This window comes from Bactrocera neohumeralis, chromosome 5 (assembly GCF_024586455.1).
Source record: "Bactrocera neohumeralis isolate Rockhampton chromosome 5, APGP_CSIRO_Bneo_wtdbg2-racon-allhic-juicebox.fasta_v2, whole genome shotgun sequence".
Classification (NCBI taxonomy): Eukaryota; Metazoa; Arthropoda; class Insecta; order Diptera; family Tephritidae; genus Bactrocera; species Bactrocera neohumeralis.
The window spans coordinates 34,994,467-35,014,021 of record NC_065922.1 but is presented as its reverse complement, the minus strand read 5'-3'; the positions used below and the strand labels follow the sequence as shown (position 1 = coordinate 35,014,021).

The 19,555-nt window shown below is 33.2% G+C and overlaps 1 protein-coding gene across 1 annotated transcript in view; it reads left to right on the top strand.

Moving 5' to 3' along the window:
- LOC126759849 (uncharacterized) overlaps nucleotides 1–19,555 on the top strand; it is a 690,051-nt gene that overhangs the window by 209,785 nt on the left and 460,711 nt on the right. The gene's annotated exons all lie outside the window — the stretch shown is intronic.

Sequence of the window (19,555 nt, the reverse complement as noted above, 5' to 3'; positions counted from 1 at the left end):
ATAATATTAAGTATATATATGTATATATGTTTGTTGAGGTTGTTAGTTTCTGCTTTGCTTTGCTTGTTACAACAAATCATTTGAATTAGCCAATTTCACAAGAATGTGCTAATTTCGCGAATCAAGCGTAGTATTGAGCGACGCTTTCAATTTTTTCATTAATTTCGTACAACGACGGCAATGTTATTATTATCGTTTTCGGTTTGCTGATTTTTGCTTTCTTTCGACTTTATACAGTTACTTTCGCTCGCTTATTGAACACTTTTTTAAATTTATTTGTGCTTATTTAATTATTTTTCTTCTTTTGTTTGTCAGTCTTCTCGTCAAGTCATGCACACACACAAAATTTTTAATTTGGCTTAAACTATTTAACGATACTAAAGTCCAATCAAAATCGAATCGTTGATTCTTTATTGAATTTGAACTTTGTCACTGCTGCTACAATTTGCCTTTATTGCTATTAGATTAGACTCATTCGTCTACCGGTTGTCTGCAGGTATGCAAATGTAGGTATTTTTTGGATAAAACACTTTTCAAACTTTTTCAAGTGACTTCCGTTCAGTAGTGCACACTTCTTTACAGCACAAACTGTTGAATCAGACTGATCAAACCTTAGCCATAAACGTCGACCGTAACTTTTCTTCGTCACACTGCCAATGCCGACACAGCTACGACACTACTACTACTTTACCACTAGCACTACCACTGTGGCGAAAATAACAATAACACCAGCAAAAGCAACGACATCAGCAACAACAACGGCTACGATTACGCTAACGATTATATGTAAGTATGTGTGTGTGTATGTATGTATGTAGGTAGGTGATATGTGCCTTTACCGGCCAAGCCAGCAGGCCGGGCAATACCAGTACCAGACCAGACAGCCGACTATTGCTGATGACTAACGTACATACATATATACATATCAACATACATATGTATGTACATACACCCAGCGAAATATTTATAAAGCCACCGTCGAATTTCATGTTTTTCTTAGAAAAATTGGTGTAAGCGACCACAGATTCTGCATTTTAAATTTACGGGATGACGTTTGAATTATTTCATATTCATTTAATATTTTAATCACAGTAGGCGGTGAATATTTAACAAGAACCGTTATCTCTAAACGAAATATTTATAAAGCCAGAGGGCGCTTATTAGATTCCATTGTATTTTAGTTGTGACAAATAAGACTACATGTGAGTTATTAATTATTATTGCATAAGTAATTTAATTAGCTATTTAATTTCATTAATTTTTTTAATTTTTCTCGAAATCGTAAAGAATGCCTCGCGGAAAAGCTTTGACGGAAGAAGAGAAAGGAAAAATTATGGCATATCATGAAGAGGGTTTGTCAAATCGAGACATTTCAAGACGTTTAAATAGATCGAAGGATATTATAAGAAATTTTTTAAAATTAGGGACCAATTAAGTTCTTATTTATTTCGGAGTGGAATTTGTTGGAAATGAATTCATTTTCCAGCAAGACAATGCAGCGATACATCGTTCCAAGAAAACAGTTGATTTCTTGCTGGATCGGAATATTAAATTTCTCGATTGGCCTGCAATTAGTCCCGACCTAAACCCTATTGAAAACCTTTGGTCCGTGTTATCAGCCAAAGTTTTCGAAATGGGACGGCAATTTGATAACGTAAAATGTCTAAGAAATGCCATCGTTGAAAAATGGGAAATAATTGATCAAACCGTTATCCATTCTTTAATTAATTCTATGCCCAGACGATTAGAAGAAGTTATTGCTAACAATGGAGGTCATACATCTTATTAAACATTTAATTTTTGTCTTAAATACTAAAAATATAATGCATAATCAAAGTGGCTTTATAATTATTTCGTTCAGCTTATTTAAAATATGTTTGAGAAAACTTGCAAAATTTATTTATTTTTCCTAAAACTAAGCATAACATTAATTGAATTAAATATTTATTCGAAAAAATAATAAATAATAACAAAATTATAGGTTTTTCTTTCATTATTGAGCTTAACGAAAGTGGCTTTATAAATATTTCGCTGGGTGTAGATATGTATATGTATACATTCATACATTACGCGATCGTTCATGAAAGAAAGCAACAACGACACAGCTATGCATACCTCAGCAAATGTAGGTATGTCTGGCTATACGCCTCCGGTAGGTGTGTATGCATGTGCTTGTTATTACGGTTCTTCTGTCCATTGTTGTCTCCTCACCTAATCCAATGATCTCATTTGTGCTCAATTTACCCAAACCCATAGAAATGCGATCCGCCGCGCTCAGCAAATATACGAGCATATGCACGTCATATACGAACACACGTATTTGGGCCAACTGGCCGTGTAGCCGTCGACTGAGTGAGTAGCGTTCACTGAGCATTTATTCGCTTTTCCGCTCACTTATCAGTGTGCATGGTTAGGGTAAGGTTAGAGCGGGAGGCAAATCGTAAATGCAGATGGCAAGCGAAGACAATCGCCCCAAACACAGATACATAAGTTTATGTATATAATTCTGCACTCATGATATTTTATGTTGGTGGTTCTTTTGCGGGCACGCTTTCTCTCTTTCCTCCGCACCAATAAGAACGGTATACGGTTGCCTGTTGGCTTTGTCTGCTGGTAATTTGTCTCTCATTCGTCGATTAATTTTATATACCTGCGCATAGGTTATTCATGATTTTCGGCAGTGAGAGTGTAGGTGTGTGCGATTGGATGATTATGCTCTGCAGAAGATGAGCAACGAGCTAGCACATACCCGTAAGCCTTGTAATTAAAATTTATATGTAATTTAATTGATTTCTTTCATAAGTATATAACAGATTACAATTTTGAATTTTTTATATAATTTGTTTCTATTTACAAAAATTATTGAATTTTTCTTTTTTTAAGTCTTTTAAATAAAGCGTTAGCATTAAAGTCCATAAAAAATTATACATATTTTAATTAGTAAAAATTTCATAATTAATAATTTAAAAAGTTCTGAAATTTATATCTAATAAAATTTTAACATAATTTTCATTCTTTGTCTTAATTAGCTATATTTAATTTCTTTTAATTTTATTTTAATAATAATATTTCAGTCAGAATTACAGCCTTTTTCTGAAAAATAATTCTTTTGGATTTACGAATTTTTAAAATAAAATATATTTTATCAGTTTATACATAATTCCAAAGTTTTTGATTTATAGTATGCCGCGAAATTTAAATTTAAAATTTACTTTTGCAAACCGAAATTTTTTAATTCGAAAATTCACAAACCTGCATTCCATTGATTTACGGAAATTTAAATTCAATATACTAACGACTCTTGATTTTGAGTTAGACTTAAAACAGTTAATTTCTGAAGGAATTTTTAAGCCAAATTAAGTTTAAAATCAATTATTGTATTAAAGATTGTCTTTTCATGATGGAAAAATTTCAAAACGATCAAATCTTACTAAATTAAAAAAACACATTATAATTTGTAGACGTGTGGGTGACCAACTTTATTGCAATAAAATCAGTTTGTATTGAATACAAAAATTTCACAAAACAAAACGATGTGTGCCAAGTTTTGAAAATCTTTCGGAAACTTCTTCTGCACTGACTTCAATGTCGTGAAGCGTGTGCCGCAACGCCAGACCGATCAATCTATCTTGAAGCATCTTAGTCCTCAGCCACATACTTATGCGGCAAAGTGTCGAAAAAGAACATTCAGAGCTCGTATTCGTCAGAGGAAGTGTGCAGAATATGTGAAGAAATATGGGGTATAGGTCTACACCGAAGTATGCAGTATGCGGTAACTTCTTGCCTTTGCCCCCCATGGCACTGCCAGTGATCAAGTTCACCTTTGAGCTTCAAACGTCGCACGACGTTGTTATTATCTAAAACGCCTTTGAATCTATCAAGCAGTAAATAAGATTTTCCATTTCTTTGGTTTTCAAAGCACATTCTTTTTCCAGAAGCTGCAAACTGAGTTAAAATCCATCCAACACTTCTCTAGAAAAGCTCTCCTTCAAATCTTCGCCGATTGTATCCAACAGAGGAATGCACACTGATACCCTTAGTTTTTCTTCGTCAACTTTCAGTTCTGCCGTCATTTTTTCGTGTCTGAATAAAGTTATTGGGTTCGAAAGTGTTCCTCAGCTTTATATTCAATGCCCCCCGCTGAATCCGCCGCCACTGGTTAAATTATACGTCTTGCTTTAACTTGGAAGAACAAAACGGGAAAGTTTATGTTCAAACTTGCTAATGCTGTTTTTATTTTATATATTTAACAAAAGAAATGATGAGCTGCTACCAATTTGTAACAGCAAATTTTCAAGCAGTTACTGTAAATTACGATAGTTACAATCGAACTTCTTCAATACGAACTTCAATGAAGTTTTATTCATAAGTGAATAGAATGAATTTCCAGAATACTGCAGTTTTTTTAATTACAATATGTTTTTCTATCCTTATATCGAGTTTCCTTACAGCGAATTTTTTTATACTACGACTTTTTTCTAGGCCCATTACTCTAATTTTCATTTGCTCTCAATCTTAGAACGAATTTTATTTCGATTTTTCTCTTAACGAACAACAAACTGTATTTATGGAAGTGGCAATTTAAAATTTTATACTTTTAATTAATAAACTGAATGTTATCACCACAATTCTTCATGGTAACTTATAAGTTCACAAATAAAATTGATTTTGAATATCTGTTCTATAATGCACATATAATAATCGCATTTCATTGACATATTTCAACGTTTTTTGATAGATTCGGTCTCTTTATATTATAATTTTCATTGTCACCATAAAAGCTAATATTTTCTATAATATGTACATACATATACAGATATATCATTTGAATAACCTATTGGCCTCTGATCGGTTTACGAATTTTGTATCATATTAATTATCATGAATATATTTTGGTATTGCCTGCCGTGAGTGTTTGCCATTTGAAGACATGTATTCCTTAACACGTTCGCGGACGTGAATGCTATAGCATTCATTTTCATACTGATGCAAAATGACGTGAATGCTATAGCATTCAAATTTTAAAGCCAATTTTTATTCATTTAATTTTATACAATCTTAAGTTTTTGTAATTAATACACATTTAAAAATAATGACCAATTGGTTCATTAGATATCGTCGTGGATGCTATAGCATTCAATGTATATAACGGTTAAAATACGATCTTCTGACTACTCTTATAATATATGTCTAATTAGATTTCGGATATTACAACTAGTTTCAAAAATAATTGCCTGTATATTTTTGCAGCTCCCTAAAATTTTTTGCGTCCGCGAACGTGTTAATATTATTTAGGGCGATACATTTCAAGACTCCCAACTTGTTTAAATAAAAAACACAGAAACCTCATATTTAGTTTGGAATGTTTATTATCAATCGAAAGAAAATTCTTTGGCATTTATCTTTTGAAAATTATCTCTTTCAAATGTTGGTTCTGGCTGCGTCTCACTTTTCGATGACTCTTTCGAGCATTTCGTCTGGTAGCTGACGAATGACATGAGTGATCTGTTGCTCCAAGGCCTGAAAAGAAGCGGGATTGTCCGCATAGACAAGTATAACGGTTTGATATGTCACGATCTTGGTGGCCGATCGACCGGTCCAAAACGTGAAATTATCTGCTCACTGAAGTGTCAATAAACTTGTCAAATTTGGCTCAAAAATGTTTGATCTCCTTGGAACATCGCTTGCGAAGGTCAAGCGGTTTCAGTTCTTGCACAAGCTGAATTTTGTACGCTTTCAGATTAAGATCTCTACGTAGAATAAACACATTTTTGAAATATTGAATACAAAAATACGTAAGTACCTTTGACGGTGCCAAATTGAAATTTAGTATGCATTTATTCACTAAAATTATTCATTCCAATCGCAAAACAAATGCGCATGCGCAGAGTTACATCGGAAGTGCTACCAGTCTATTGGAAAAACAGGAATAAGCTACTCGAATCGCTACTCACTAACACTTGGCGAATCAAGGACATGTGGCGTTAATCTCGGAGAGCAGCCGTAAATCCTTTATCTTGGTTTATCCTCATTCATCTTTATTTTATATGACTTTTGTTTCACTAAGAACACCGTGACGTTGCACATTATTTAAACAGGCATACCAATATAGTCATTTACCTGTCTAAATATTTTCAAACATATGTACATATATACATACATATATACATATATACTTACGGCAGATCAGCAAATTCACAAAGCAATACAATTGCAAAACCAATAACTAACACCTCCAACTATTTAAAATCTGACAACTCAATTTCCTTTTTTTATTCACTTACATGTGTACATACATACATACATGTATTTATGTATTTGTTGCAACATTTGTGTATTCCTTTACTACTGCCAACACGTTTTATCACAACACTACAACTATTTTTATTGCAGTTCTAATACGATATCATGTTTGCGCATTTTTATGCCTACTTGGGCACACGGTCACACCTCTGCGCACACAGACGCACACACACACTCAAAATACACCGAGAATTAATATTTTGCTGAGGCGTTGTACATAAACATGCAAAATGTGAAAATTGTGTACATGCATATATGCGCATAGGTGTATTTGTGTGATTTTTGGTTAGACCTCAAAATGCACGGCAGCAGAGAAAACAAGAAGGTCAACTGCTATTGATGTCCTGCGGCGTTAGCGTGCTTTTTGTATACCGACAGCAGCAGCAGGAGCTCATCAATGCAATTATCAATGTTTTTGTTGTTGTTGCAGTTGCAGTGTGTTTGCTTGACAATGGTACTGGCTTGGTTACAAATGTGGTTTATGCTGTTGTTGTTTTTGTTGTTGTCGTGGTTGCAGCGTCTACATCCGCCGCTCAGCTGCGAAATAGCCAAACTAGCTCCATTTGACTGCCCGATTGTCTGTTTAAAATTTAATTTTCGTTGGTGTTTTATTTGTTGTATTTGTTGTTCCGTGCGCCTTTAATTGCTTTTTGTTTTCCCTAAGGAAGATGCCAAACTTATTTTCACGTATTGTTCCACTATTGTCTGTGAATAGATGTTTGTGCAAGTTGTTGTTGTTGTAAACATTTCTATTACCCCTCGGCTACCTTTGGTGATAAATAAAGTTGTACCGATCGATACATACATACATACATCTATGTAATTGTAATGAATAACTGATATTCGTAGATTGCGATGTCAGATATCGTGCACTGATGGTGGCACTTGGCGGTGGAGATCAAGCAATACGCCCCATGGTTTAGTACTTTATGGCCAAAATGGCTCACATAATGGCCAATAGTGTTCGTACATGCAAGCAAGCAGTTTTCTGTTGTATGTATGTGTGCGTGTATGTCGTAGTGGTAGTAGTAGTAGTGTCACCGTTTCGGACAACGCAATTGTGAAGAAATAATTACAGTTGAAGTGATTTTGAGAAATTGCAATAATATTTCATGCTTTTTGACATTCCGAAAGGAAATGACTGAAAAATGCCGAATTCTAAAGGACAACCGACATACAGGACATATACATATGTGTATTTGCTTGAGAATAATGGGGTGCGCGTTTATTAAGATAAAACGGATAACTTGATGTTCCGTAAAGTCATGTAAAATAAAAAATAAAAAGATTTTTTAATAATATTAAAGTATAGAGACATTCTTTCTTTAAAACTCACTTAATTTCAATGGTAAATCGCCATATTTTATGATTACCTGGTCATAGCGGTATGATAAGAAACTGTAAAGCTGATAAGCTTTCTGGAATAGGTACTTCAGTCTCAATAACTGCGAAATGGGAACGAGTAGGATGGCTTCTTGTAGTTCACTATTGGATTGTTGGACCTCAGCTCAGCTCAGCAAGGACGTAAAAGACTGTAGGTCGCAGTGCAAAACCTCAATAAATTATTTTTCTTTCAGCTTAGCAATCGTTTGTCAACTAGCAGCAGCTATTCAGTCGTAAGATCCTTGTGGCTTTAGGGTAAATGATAAGAGGTCCAGGGAAATTTTCGCGCTCACCAAGGTCCATTTTTAATCGTTGTAGTTTTAACTGTACACTGTCCGTTCGGTATTCATGCAAACAAGATTGAATACTTACCGGATGCCAGCTGCGTCAGTTGTTTGGCATAATATGAGATATAATTGTTTCAAAAATTTCTCCTCGAATGTTCTGCTTTTGCCAGATTTAGTAAAAAACCTTGGATCTCATACTTGTAGACATGCAGACAAAATAGGAAAATAGAAATAAAACATAGGTTTAGGGCGCTTTCGCCGAGAGCTGATAGCCAACTACAAAAATTTTCGGCTGGTATCACAAAAGACTGTACATAACGGTCTGTAGGGGTCTTCGGTGTCTGTGATCCCCCGGAAATTTCTGAAGTCTTAGCCATCTAATCTATATGTGTTTTGAATCTATAAGAGATCGGCACATGGTTAATTTTTCAAAAATTTATAAACTAGAGATATGTTCTTCTGCCCACCCATTTGTATGTGAACTATTCCTTCAGTTTTTGAGTTATCAATCTGAAATTTTGCTGTTGCTCATAAGTCCTTGTATAGAAAGCCTTTTTATGTAACTTTTTTCAACTTCCCTGAATTTAATTTATTTTAGTTAAACTTAGACTTTTTTAACTACCATATACATATGTACATATGTATATGAAATGCACCTATGAAGGGTACAATACTAAGCTCCTCAGCATATCAATATGTAATAACTCTGTATATATAACGATTATAAAAAAATATTTTTAGACATAATAAACTACACTTGAGTGAACAAGTTTTTTCTAATCTATCCAATATACTTAATTTTGCATTGTATTGCAAAGAATCCTGCATTTTAAGCTTCTCGATGACCCGTTCAAATTTCGTGGCAAATTCTATCAGGCCATACGTCGAGCGGCTTCTTACTTTCACAAAGATATGCATTTATATTTGCACTAATTCAAAAGTCTTACTTTTAGCAAAACAAATGTTCCCAAAACAAACACAAAATCGATCCGTGAACCCAGCAATTTTCCGCATGTTTTGTAGTTCACAAATTGGTAAAATTGCACGTGCTCCCTGCTATGGTTTTTTCATACTTTTTGTTTCACTCAAAGATGTGTGCAAATTTTGTAACCTAATTTCATTGTCCAATTGTCCAAACTAAATACATTTAGAGCAAATAGAGTTTGCAATTTGACAATTCAATTGTGTCACACCGCCAACGGTGCACCCAGCAGGTTTCTGAAATGATTACCCGATATGGTATACTTAATTTCCACCTTTCTTGTTTTTACTTCATCAACTTTGGTGGTCCAACGCTGAATAGTAGCGGCACTGGACGAAAGATGCCAACGGTTGTCAAGTCTCAACCTATTGTATATACATATACTATGTTTTTTTTAAGGACAAATTATTTTGTAAATCGCAGCTTAAAATACAGTAGCTCTTTTGTTTGGGCGAAGAAAAAATCGAACTCAAATATGCAATAATATACAAGTATCGCTTCAATTTGACTAGTCAGAATAAACATCGCTAAACGTTCTAAAATTACAAAAACACAAAAATTGCTTGTTTTAGCAGAAGAGGAAGCAAAAATCATGGCGTTGGCTCGCTTTTTAACACATAATTTACTTCGGTTTTCCAAGGGGAGATGAGAGGTGTTAACTTCTGCTGCACCGAACACGCAGATTCATTTCTAATAGTGGTATAAAAAGATATTTACCTTAATTTTGATTGATCAGCTATATGCTATAGTAATGCGATATCGGTGATTCCGATGAGCAGCTTCTTCGTGAGCAAAGAACATGAGCAAAATTTCAGATCGATATCGCATCGCAGAGAGACCAGATCACGTATATAAATATGTAGGGTGATCAAAGTGTTTGTACTTTCTCAACAGCTTTTTTTTTTGACAGACCACGATTGGATCGTGTCAAGTTGTCATGTTAGTTTTGTTCAGTATGGTTTGGTATTCCAAAAAGATCCGAGGTTTTCGAGCCAAATTTGTTCAGCGATGAGATCCATTTCTAACTCAATGGGTATGTAAACAAGCAAATGGGACAAAGGGCACCCTGAAGAGATTCAATAGCTGTCATTTCATCTAGACAATAGAAAGGTCTAGTTTGTTTTGTGATCCGGTGGAATCATCCGTCCATATTTCTTCAAAACTGATTCCGGTGAGAACGTAACCGTCAATGGCGACTATTTGATGCCTGAAATTGAAGCTCGTGATCTCAGCGACATTTGGTTTCAACAAAATGCGCCACTTCCCACACATCACATAAATGAATGGATTTATTGAGAGAACACTTGGGTGAGCAGATAATTTCACATTTTGTACCGGTCGATTGTCTATCAAGATTGTGTGATATCACACCGTTAGACGTTTTCCTGTAAGGATATGTATAGTCTGTAAGTCTGTGAGGACAATTCCGCTTCGATTCAAGCTTTGGAGAAAAACATCGCGCGTGTTATTCGCCAGTTACTAAAAATAAATGCCAAATAATTTTCTTTTGAATGATAATAAACATTCCCCAATGATTTCTTTCTTTGTTTTTTCTTTAAAAAAAAAAGTAATAAACCTCGGAATGGATTACTCTTTAAAAAGTTAGTGGCAGGTCTTTTAAGGAATATAATTTGTATCTTACCGCTTTCAAGAATTACTGACCCTATATTATATGCATTGCAAATAATTTTAGATATTCGTCCTTTTCTTATTAAGAAATGTTTGGGTTTTATGAAGACTTGCAAATTCTTGGCGAATCTTAAATATTTGAGTATTTATGTACATATGTATATATTAAAGAAGGATTAATTTAAGAAAAAAATGTGTACCCATTATTACGTAGCCGGTGACCAGAAAGATCTCCGAAAACAGTGTTTGACGGTTTTCATTCAAAAACCCATGGCACAATCAAAATGTCGGCTTCGCAACAAAAAGTCGGTTTTTGTGAAAAAGTTGCACTTGCCACAATTTTAAGAATAATGAAAATTGCATATGTAAATACATAGCTAACTGAAAATTTACCTTGTCAAACAACCGCAAATTAATATTCATTAAACATTTCATCATCGCATTTCATCACAACCACAAAATGCCCCAACATGTAGAGTCTTCGCGAGAGCATAACAGCAGTAAGATTTAACTCAGTGCTCACTTAACTCCAAACTTACACATGCAAACACAACAAAAATTAGACAAAGTAAATAGCGCGAAATTGACTCAAAAAGTATATAGGAAAAATAGGCGTTGCCATTGACGAAAAATAAGAATGTGTGCGTAAATTGTCAAATTTTGATTCGTAGAACCATCAAATTGAGTTGCACTCTCCAAAAAGACTCAACTCAAAAGTGAGTATATAAGTTTTATATGGAGTTTTATGCTTATATACATTCAAATCCGTATATATGTATGTATAAATAAGAGATGCAGCCCAACAGAGAGCGAGAGAGAGTAATGTAGCAATACACATATACTCATTGATAAATTCACAGCTGAAATGTTCACAGCAACACAAGCAACAGGTTGTACGCACTGAGCCGGTTGAGTACTATTTTGCGAGCGAACGTCGTGAATATAGCAGTGCACGACCTTATAAGGGCAGTTGCGCTCTTAAGACGTACATATGCATGTAGATTTTTCATTCATAAAAAATTTTATCAGCTGCACGAAAGCCATTTTAAATTATTCATTCTTTAAATATGCCTTTGCAGGGAGGATATACAATAACATATGCATGTATACATATAAACTTTATATCGCCGCCTTTTTAGATAATTATTTACATATGTTACATATTTACAAACTTAAAAGATAAGAAGTTCAATTTATATTGGCAAAATTTTTTATTGCAAATTTTTTTCTTGCTAAGCGACAATTCAGTTTTGCGAATTTCTTTATTACAAAATTTGGATTCAAAATATAATTTTATTTAAATTAAAAAATTGGCAAAATATCCTTTAGTTTTATTGTTGGACTTTAGAAATTAATTTTGAATCCCAAATTCAAAAAAATATTGATATATTTTTTATTTTTATTTTATGATTAAAAATTATTTAAAAATTTTCCTAATCCAAAATTAAAATTTTTAAAATAAATATATGTATATTGTTTTTTATTTCAAAATTGGAATTTGGATAATAATTTTTAATTCCAAAGTTGGGATGAACAAGAAAAAACGTTAACTTCGGCTGCACCGAAGCTAATATACCCTTCACAGGTGCATTTCTTTTTAGTAACTATGTATTCAGTTTGTATGGAAGCTATGTATGTATATGTCATAGTGATCCTATATCGGCAGTTCTGACAAATAAGCAGTTTCTCGAAGAGAAAATGACGTTTGCGAAATTTCAAAACAAATTGAGGGACTAGTTCGCCGACGCTTCCTTCTGGGTGTTACAAACTTCGTGGCAAACTTAATATACCCTGTTCAGGGTATAAAAATTGATAAACATTTTTTAATGAAAAAACTGGAGTAAAATAAATTTTTAAATCAAAAGTTGGGATAAAAGTATAAACCAGGAAAGCTTTACATAATCCAAGAATTTTAAACTATATTAAAATTTTATGAAAAATAAGCTTTCACTTAGGGCGAAATAATTTAAAATTCAAAACCAAATTTCTTAAATTTTTAATTTTGAACTTGGGACTAAAAATTTTTATTTTTTTATCCGTTATTTAAAAATAATAAAAATTTGAATTTAGTACGATTTTTAATTTCAATTTCATTTTTAAATCAGTATTTCGGGATAAAAAAATATTTTGTTATTCGAACCAGTATTTGAGATTAGAAATTTGAAAAATTGAAATTTTTAAAGTTTTCATTTTTAATTTTTAATCTGAATTTAGTGATTTAATAATATTTTCTATTTTCAAACCCATATTTGAGATTAGAAATTCGAAAATTATTCTTCATTAAGATATTCGGGATCAAAAAATAAAAAGGAAAAATTATTATGTCATTTTAATGCCTTATTTTTAACCTTGATTGTATTTAATAAAAAAAATATCAAACATACAATTGTGAAATTATCCATTGCCACAAATATTCCTAGAAGAATTGCTAGATATCAGAAAGAATAGAACCAAAAATGCAAAGCATTAAACTGCTTGACGATTTCTGTATTGAACAATAGTTAGTTGTTTTCCGGAAATGAATAAAATTAATGACAGCCAAAAATGTAGATTTGAACGAAATTTGTTTCCAGTTACAAAGGCTCTTGACTGCCGATCTCATGCCAATCGTTACTGATGTTGATGAAAAGGAAAGTGTACATTTTACAATTGAATAGCTTAATAATCTAGTTTTACACTGAATGCTACCGCATCTTCGGTTGAAGATTAGTACACCTATTATTTTGTTGAGATTAATTTGAATTAAAACATCACAAAAAATATTATTGAAGTAACCATTTTGACGAGAAAGTTTGATTTAGAAATAGTGCTGTTGCCAAGAATTTCTAGAGTACCGTTAGAATCTACTTTATTTACCTTTTAGAAAGCTATATTTATCCATATTTAAATTTCGCCATTTATATAAAGAAGTATCAAGGTCAACTACTATTTAGATTTCTCCTTTTTTGTCTATGGAAAATTTATACAAATCATTTTAAATGTTTTTATACTGGCAATATCGTTTGTGTTTTTATACATCTGTAGTATATAATATTTTTTTGTGTTAAATAGCTTGTTATAATAATATTTAATCTATACTTTAACCACAGCAACACATGATCAGATTTACTAGTTTCTTATAAATGTGAAATGGAATCTTAGCCTTTCTCTATGCCCCATATGTATATGATAAAAAAATTATTTTTGTCGCTCTAGTGGTCTTAGCTCCACAAAGTATAAAACATCGAATCCCATTTATTTTAATTAATTAATAAGTTTTCTTCATCTCTTATAAATTTTAAATTAAGGGATGAAATCGGTTTACGGGTTTCAAAAAATAGAACTTTTTATTGTCTTATTAAATTCTACAATACCTTTATTGTCTCGAATTTTCAAGTTGATCCGAGTAATAGTTTCGGAGATACAGCCTCTAGAACTTGAGCGTTCGAGGCTAGCTAGGCTAAGTGCGCCGTCTTTAAACGCGTTTTTTTCGAAACTGTTGCCAAGACTTGTCGAGAACTATTCAACCGAGTTTATTGAAATTTTAAGAGGATTTTTTTTTCGATTACAACTATTTGAAAAAAATGTCGCGAAATTTAAATTTTTTGTGCAAATGTCTGCAAAAAAAATCCAATTTTCAGTGTTTTTCCTTCGACCAAGTTCTAAGTTAAGGTTTTAACTAAAATAAGTATTTTTTCACTTTAAATGATCTTGTAAGGATTTATTCTGCAAACGCATTTGTCCATGAAAGGAAAGCGTTATGCAGACGTAGAGGCCATTCAAAAGGCTTGCACCGGCATACTGGCGGCCATACCTGCCAACGAGCTAAAAACTCGTTCGGCATGCTTTTGGACCGTGCAAAAAACTGTATAGAAGGAGAAGGAGACTATTTTGAATAAAATAAATTGATTTTGCCGAAAAAAAACATTTTTTCTGTTTTTTTTTTCAAGTCCTGTTTACTTTGGAACCCACCTTGTAAAGGTCTGAACTAATTGAAATTAGTACTGATATTCTTATTTTAACTAAAGATATTTAATAAAGGTGGTGTTGACAACTAAGACCTTTTTAACCTATTATAGAATTGTCATTACGTTACTTGTAAACAATTCAAACATTAAAAGTAAGTAAAAGTAATCAGTCCTTTTTTTACGCGACCTCTTTTTACGCTATTTCAAAGCGCGGTTATTTTTGCAGCGCAAATTTTTTTTTACGCAAATTAAATAAACGCGATTGCTTTTTCGTTTTTTGCTTGGTCAAAAAGCATGTTAAGATATAAAGAACTACATCGTTAACCGCCTAGTTGCACTCAAACGAAAAACCAAGGGGTCCAAAACAATATATTTATGAGGCTTTAAACTGGCGTAGTAAAAATGGAAGAAGAAAATTTTGTCGACACAAAAAGCAATCACTTGAAAACACATACGCGCAAATAAGGCCAGCTATACAAACATCTTATTTGTATTTTATAGTAAAAAATCTGTTGAAGGGGTTAGTTTGTATTTCACTTTTTAGACAGAAATAGTGTCTATGAAAACTTATCAGGTTTCAAAGATTTCCTGCTGGGCTTTTATAAAAGACAGGCATGAAGGTTTATCAGTAGTACCATGGTTCTGGGTTTACACAAATAATACACCCACAATTGCAATTCACACTTACGTGGTGCATACGCATATAACTTACTCTACGTACGAATAAAATGAAAATTTTATTTTCGACTACTTAATAACATCTCACATGTACGAACATTAATTCACATGCATCATATACATATGTACATACATATATGTTGTTGTTTCCATTTTTCATTTCACCCGCTTATTGACAGAGTGTACTTTGTACTTTATTGTTTGTACTTTGTTCTTACCATACGAGTATACATTCCACAACTTATAACGGTAAGTGTATGCCGCTATCATGCCTACTTTTTTGTTGTTACTCGTTTTACTCGGAGAGTAACGAAATTTGATTGGACAATGAAGTAGCACACGTTTAGTTATTTGTACAAATATTCATTATTAATTAGCAATATTCAATCTCAATTTCTTCAAAATGGGCAGAAATATGCATTGTACTCTGGAAAAAAGGATAATAATATTTGGTCCTTACAAAAAAGGCAAAAATCCAACTCAGATTGCCTAAATTATGAGTTGTTCAGGGAAAATGGTATACAACGCCATCACTTTTGTTAAAAAGGGATCCAAATTTGCTCAAAAATAAAAAAGTCCACAAAGATCCTGGGCGTAAAACAACGGAACTTGTTGATACAGCCATCATATGAAAAAACAAGGGTGATCTTTTTAAATCATCTCGAGAAATTATGGCGGAAATAAATATCGAATTTGGGCTTAACGTATACAGTAGGTTTGTGCGAAGACGGCTATATGATAATCTGTTGTTTGGACGAATGAGTCGAAAAAAACCACACCTGGCAAAAAAAAAAAAAATATAAGAGCGCGGCTGGACTTTGCTAAAGAACAATTAGGAAAGGACGTCAAATTTTGGAAAAGGGTTCTGTGCAGCGATGAAACTAAAGTGAACTGTTTCGGATAGGATGGAAATCCATTTCTCCATCGTCCCAGGTATCAGGCGAATAGCTCCAGATACACTATAAAAACTGTTAAGCACGGCGAAGGTAGCATAATGGTCTGGGGAGCGTTTTCCTGGTATGGTGTTGGGCCATTGATAGGGATAGATGGTAGAATAGACCAATTTGCATAGCTAAACATACTCAAAAATACCATAGAACCATTCGATTTGGAATCGATGCCAGTGAATCGGATTTTTCTGAATGACAATGATCCAAAGCACGCAGCTTAAAGTGTGAAGAACTGGCCCACTGAAGAAAGTATTGACGTTCCGAGGTGGGCAGCACAAAGTCCCGATGCAAACTCGATTGAAAATTTATGGAACGACGTTAAGATACAGATTGTCAAGAAAATTTTTAAAAATTCGGAAGAACCTTGTACTGAAATCAAGGAGGCATGGTACGCAATCCCACAAAGGAGGTGTCAGATGTTAGTGGAGAGCTTGCCCAGACGATGCCAAGCAATTTATAAAAATAGTAGGCACACAACAAAATAATAACGTTGTAAGTGCTTAAACGCTATAATACTTATTAGATTTATAATAAATTGATCTGAATTTACATTCGAACCTGCTTACTCGTGTTATCGTCATTTTTTCCTTAGTCTCTTCATAAATGAAGGTAAGATTAGTGGCCACTACACCGACCACATCACATTTCTTGTGATTTCGATGTTTTTTAAACAAAATATTTGAACCGCTTTCATTCACTTAAAAGCTCTTTTAAACTTTTAAGTAGTGATAATTTCCATTTAAGTACCCTTAAAAGTTGGCAAAGATTTTATTATTTGTTGATTACTATTAAAGTGGGCTGTGGTTTTGAGCACAAATCTTCCTTAAGTATGAGAAGTCACTGATAAATATGAATGTAGTGACTAAATTATATGTGAAATGTGAGCGAATTGTGTATGTGTTTATTCAGTGTTTATGAGTAGTTTAAAACTGAAAGCAATTTGTCTGTTTGTAATTTTTTTTAAAGTCCTGTTTACTTTGGAGCGTTCCAATAGTGCATGTTTGTAACAATAAAAAATTCTATTAAAAATTTCATTTTTGTATGAGACAACAGGTGTTGAAAAAAATCATTTTTTTTTTCAGAGGAAACCAATATAACCCCTTATTTTTTTTCTTTTTAAAGAAAAATATGGGATTAATCTTTTATTGTTAATTTTTTGTTTTTATTTGCATATGAGTATGTATTTTTGAAATTGAATATCGAACCTGTGCCTAAAGCCTTATAAGTGCACATTCACCTTTATCATATCCTTAAGACCTGAACTCTTCTGCGGTTTGATGATCTTTGTTCAACAAGTTTAAATGCATATTTAAAATTTGATGAACTGCTCGCTGTGGTTTTTAATGCTTCAAGTACCGTTATAGAATATATAACGGTTATTTGTTGCTGAGGAAAACCGATATGCTTACATATACTCCGAAATACATAAATATGCGTATATGGACATACACATACATATGCATATACATATTTTAGGTATTTCATAGCGCCATCTCAGTTTCACCAGCGGTATAAAAAGACAAAGTCGTTAATTTTTGAAGAAAAAAATGTGATACATGCAAAACGCAGACATTTCTTTCTTAAATTTCATTCCTTTTCAAAACCAATTACAACAAGTTGTGTGCCCAGATTTTGCCTGAGTCTATTCGCAATAATATATTTTTATGTTATAATAATAAAGTTCGCATTTGATTCGCAAAAAGTCGGGGCTAATATATGGATATATTCCATAAAACTGTTAGGTCCGAAATTAATGTAAATATTTTCCTCACATTTTTAAACGGTGCACAGTTGTAACTGTTCCCTCTGAAGTTGAAGTTCCCAAGTTATTTATATATATAAGCCATATACATATATTTAATGTTTTCGAAATATTACATTTCTTGATATTCACCCAAAATCCAATTTGACCCGGATTGGCCAATAAGAACTACGCCCGCAAACCGAATCGACAAATATTTCTTTCCCAGATTGGTAGAACCTTTTTATGATAGTTTTCGACATGTCTTAGTTTACGACGTGAAAAGTTTGTCTCGCGATTTTTATTTTGTATATTGGGTTGATAGACTCTTGGTGCGTTTTCTGAAAACATATACGCAAAAAAATGCAGCGTGACTGGGCGATGTTTCACATTTCGTGTTTGACCAACAGTCTGTATGATTCTATCATTGACGCGTTTCATACCCAAAACATTAACAAAACTTTGTCCATAAGAGATGTTGAGATCCTCTACAGGCCCTATTTTCAACCACTTTTTGCGGCAATTTGGGGCCATATGTCAGCGATAATGCGCCGAATATTCACTTTCAAGGCGATAGTCGCATAATAAAAACAAGTCTTACTGTGTTAGATCACACGATCTTGGAGGCTGCGCCACAAGAACAAAAAGGTTTGCTTCAATAAATTGATATTTTTGTTGGCTGCCAAATGTCATCCAAATTACACGAAATAGTAATTAATCATGGTTTTTTTGCATTCGGCATTAACTGTAACATACATCGGCCTTATGTTTGTCTATGGCAAATATGAACCAATGATTCCTTTCGCCCATATCATACATCCAAATAGTAACTTTATGAGGATGTAAAGGCATCTCAAATGGCAATGAATTTCATCGACAGCAAGATTTTCTCATGAAAATCGGCATCGATAGCCATCTCGTATGGAGCCCATAGTTCGACGTGCGATGCTTCTCATGGTCGCGAGGTTTGTTCATTATGAAAAGTCAAACAAAGTTGAGTACAAATCATGTAATAGCTGTCAAAAACACTAACTCAAAGAATAGTATAACTTCACCGAAACCACACGTCTTAAAAAACAATTAACTCATCACTTCCAAATTGGGTGTGGTAAAATCCACCAAATATCAAGTTGTAAATGAAACGCCAACAAATTGATCTAATTGTTCTAAATTTTTTTTGAGATTTTTGAGGGTTTAGAATTATTTAGGATTGTAATTAATAGTATTGAACCATAGAGAAGACATTGTTTATCTAACTATACCTACACAAAGACTATCCGAAAATAAATAAGATTGTGTAACATATACATATCTACTTTGTCGAGAAAATTCAAATTTATTGGCGTACATCTCTCAGCATTCAGTGATAGACGTGAGATCGTAGAAAACTTGTTTCTTGCTAACAGTCAAAAGGAAAGAGAAGGATTTTGCTATAAAATTTATTACTTCAAAAAGAGTTTGGTTGATTTTTAATGCACAAAGGGCATCAACGTCAGATATCACCCTCGGAAAACGCATCGTGTATAATATAATGCATTTTCTTGGGAGAATTTACAGCCTCGCTGGTCGAGATCTATTAAAAGTTTGTAGAAAACTAGGTAACTGCTCAAAAACTGTTTATTTGTCTTCATCTTTGAAAAAGTTTTATTCTTGTT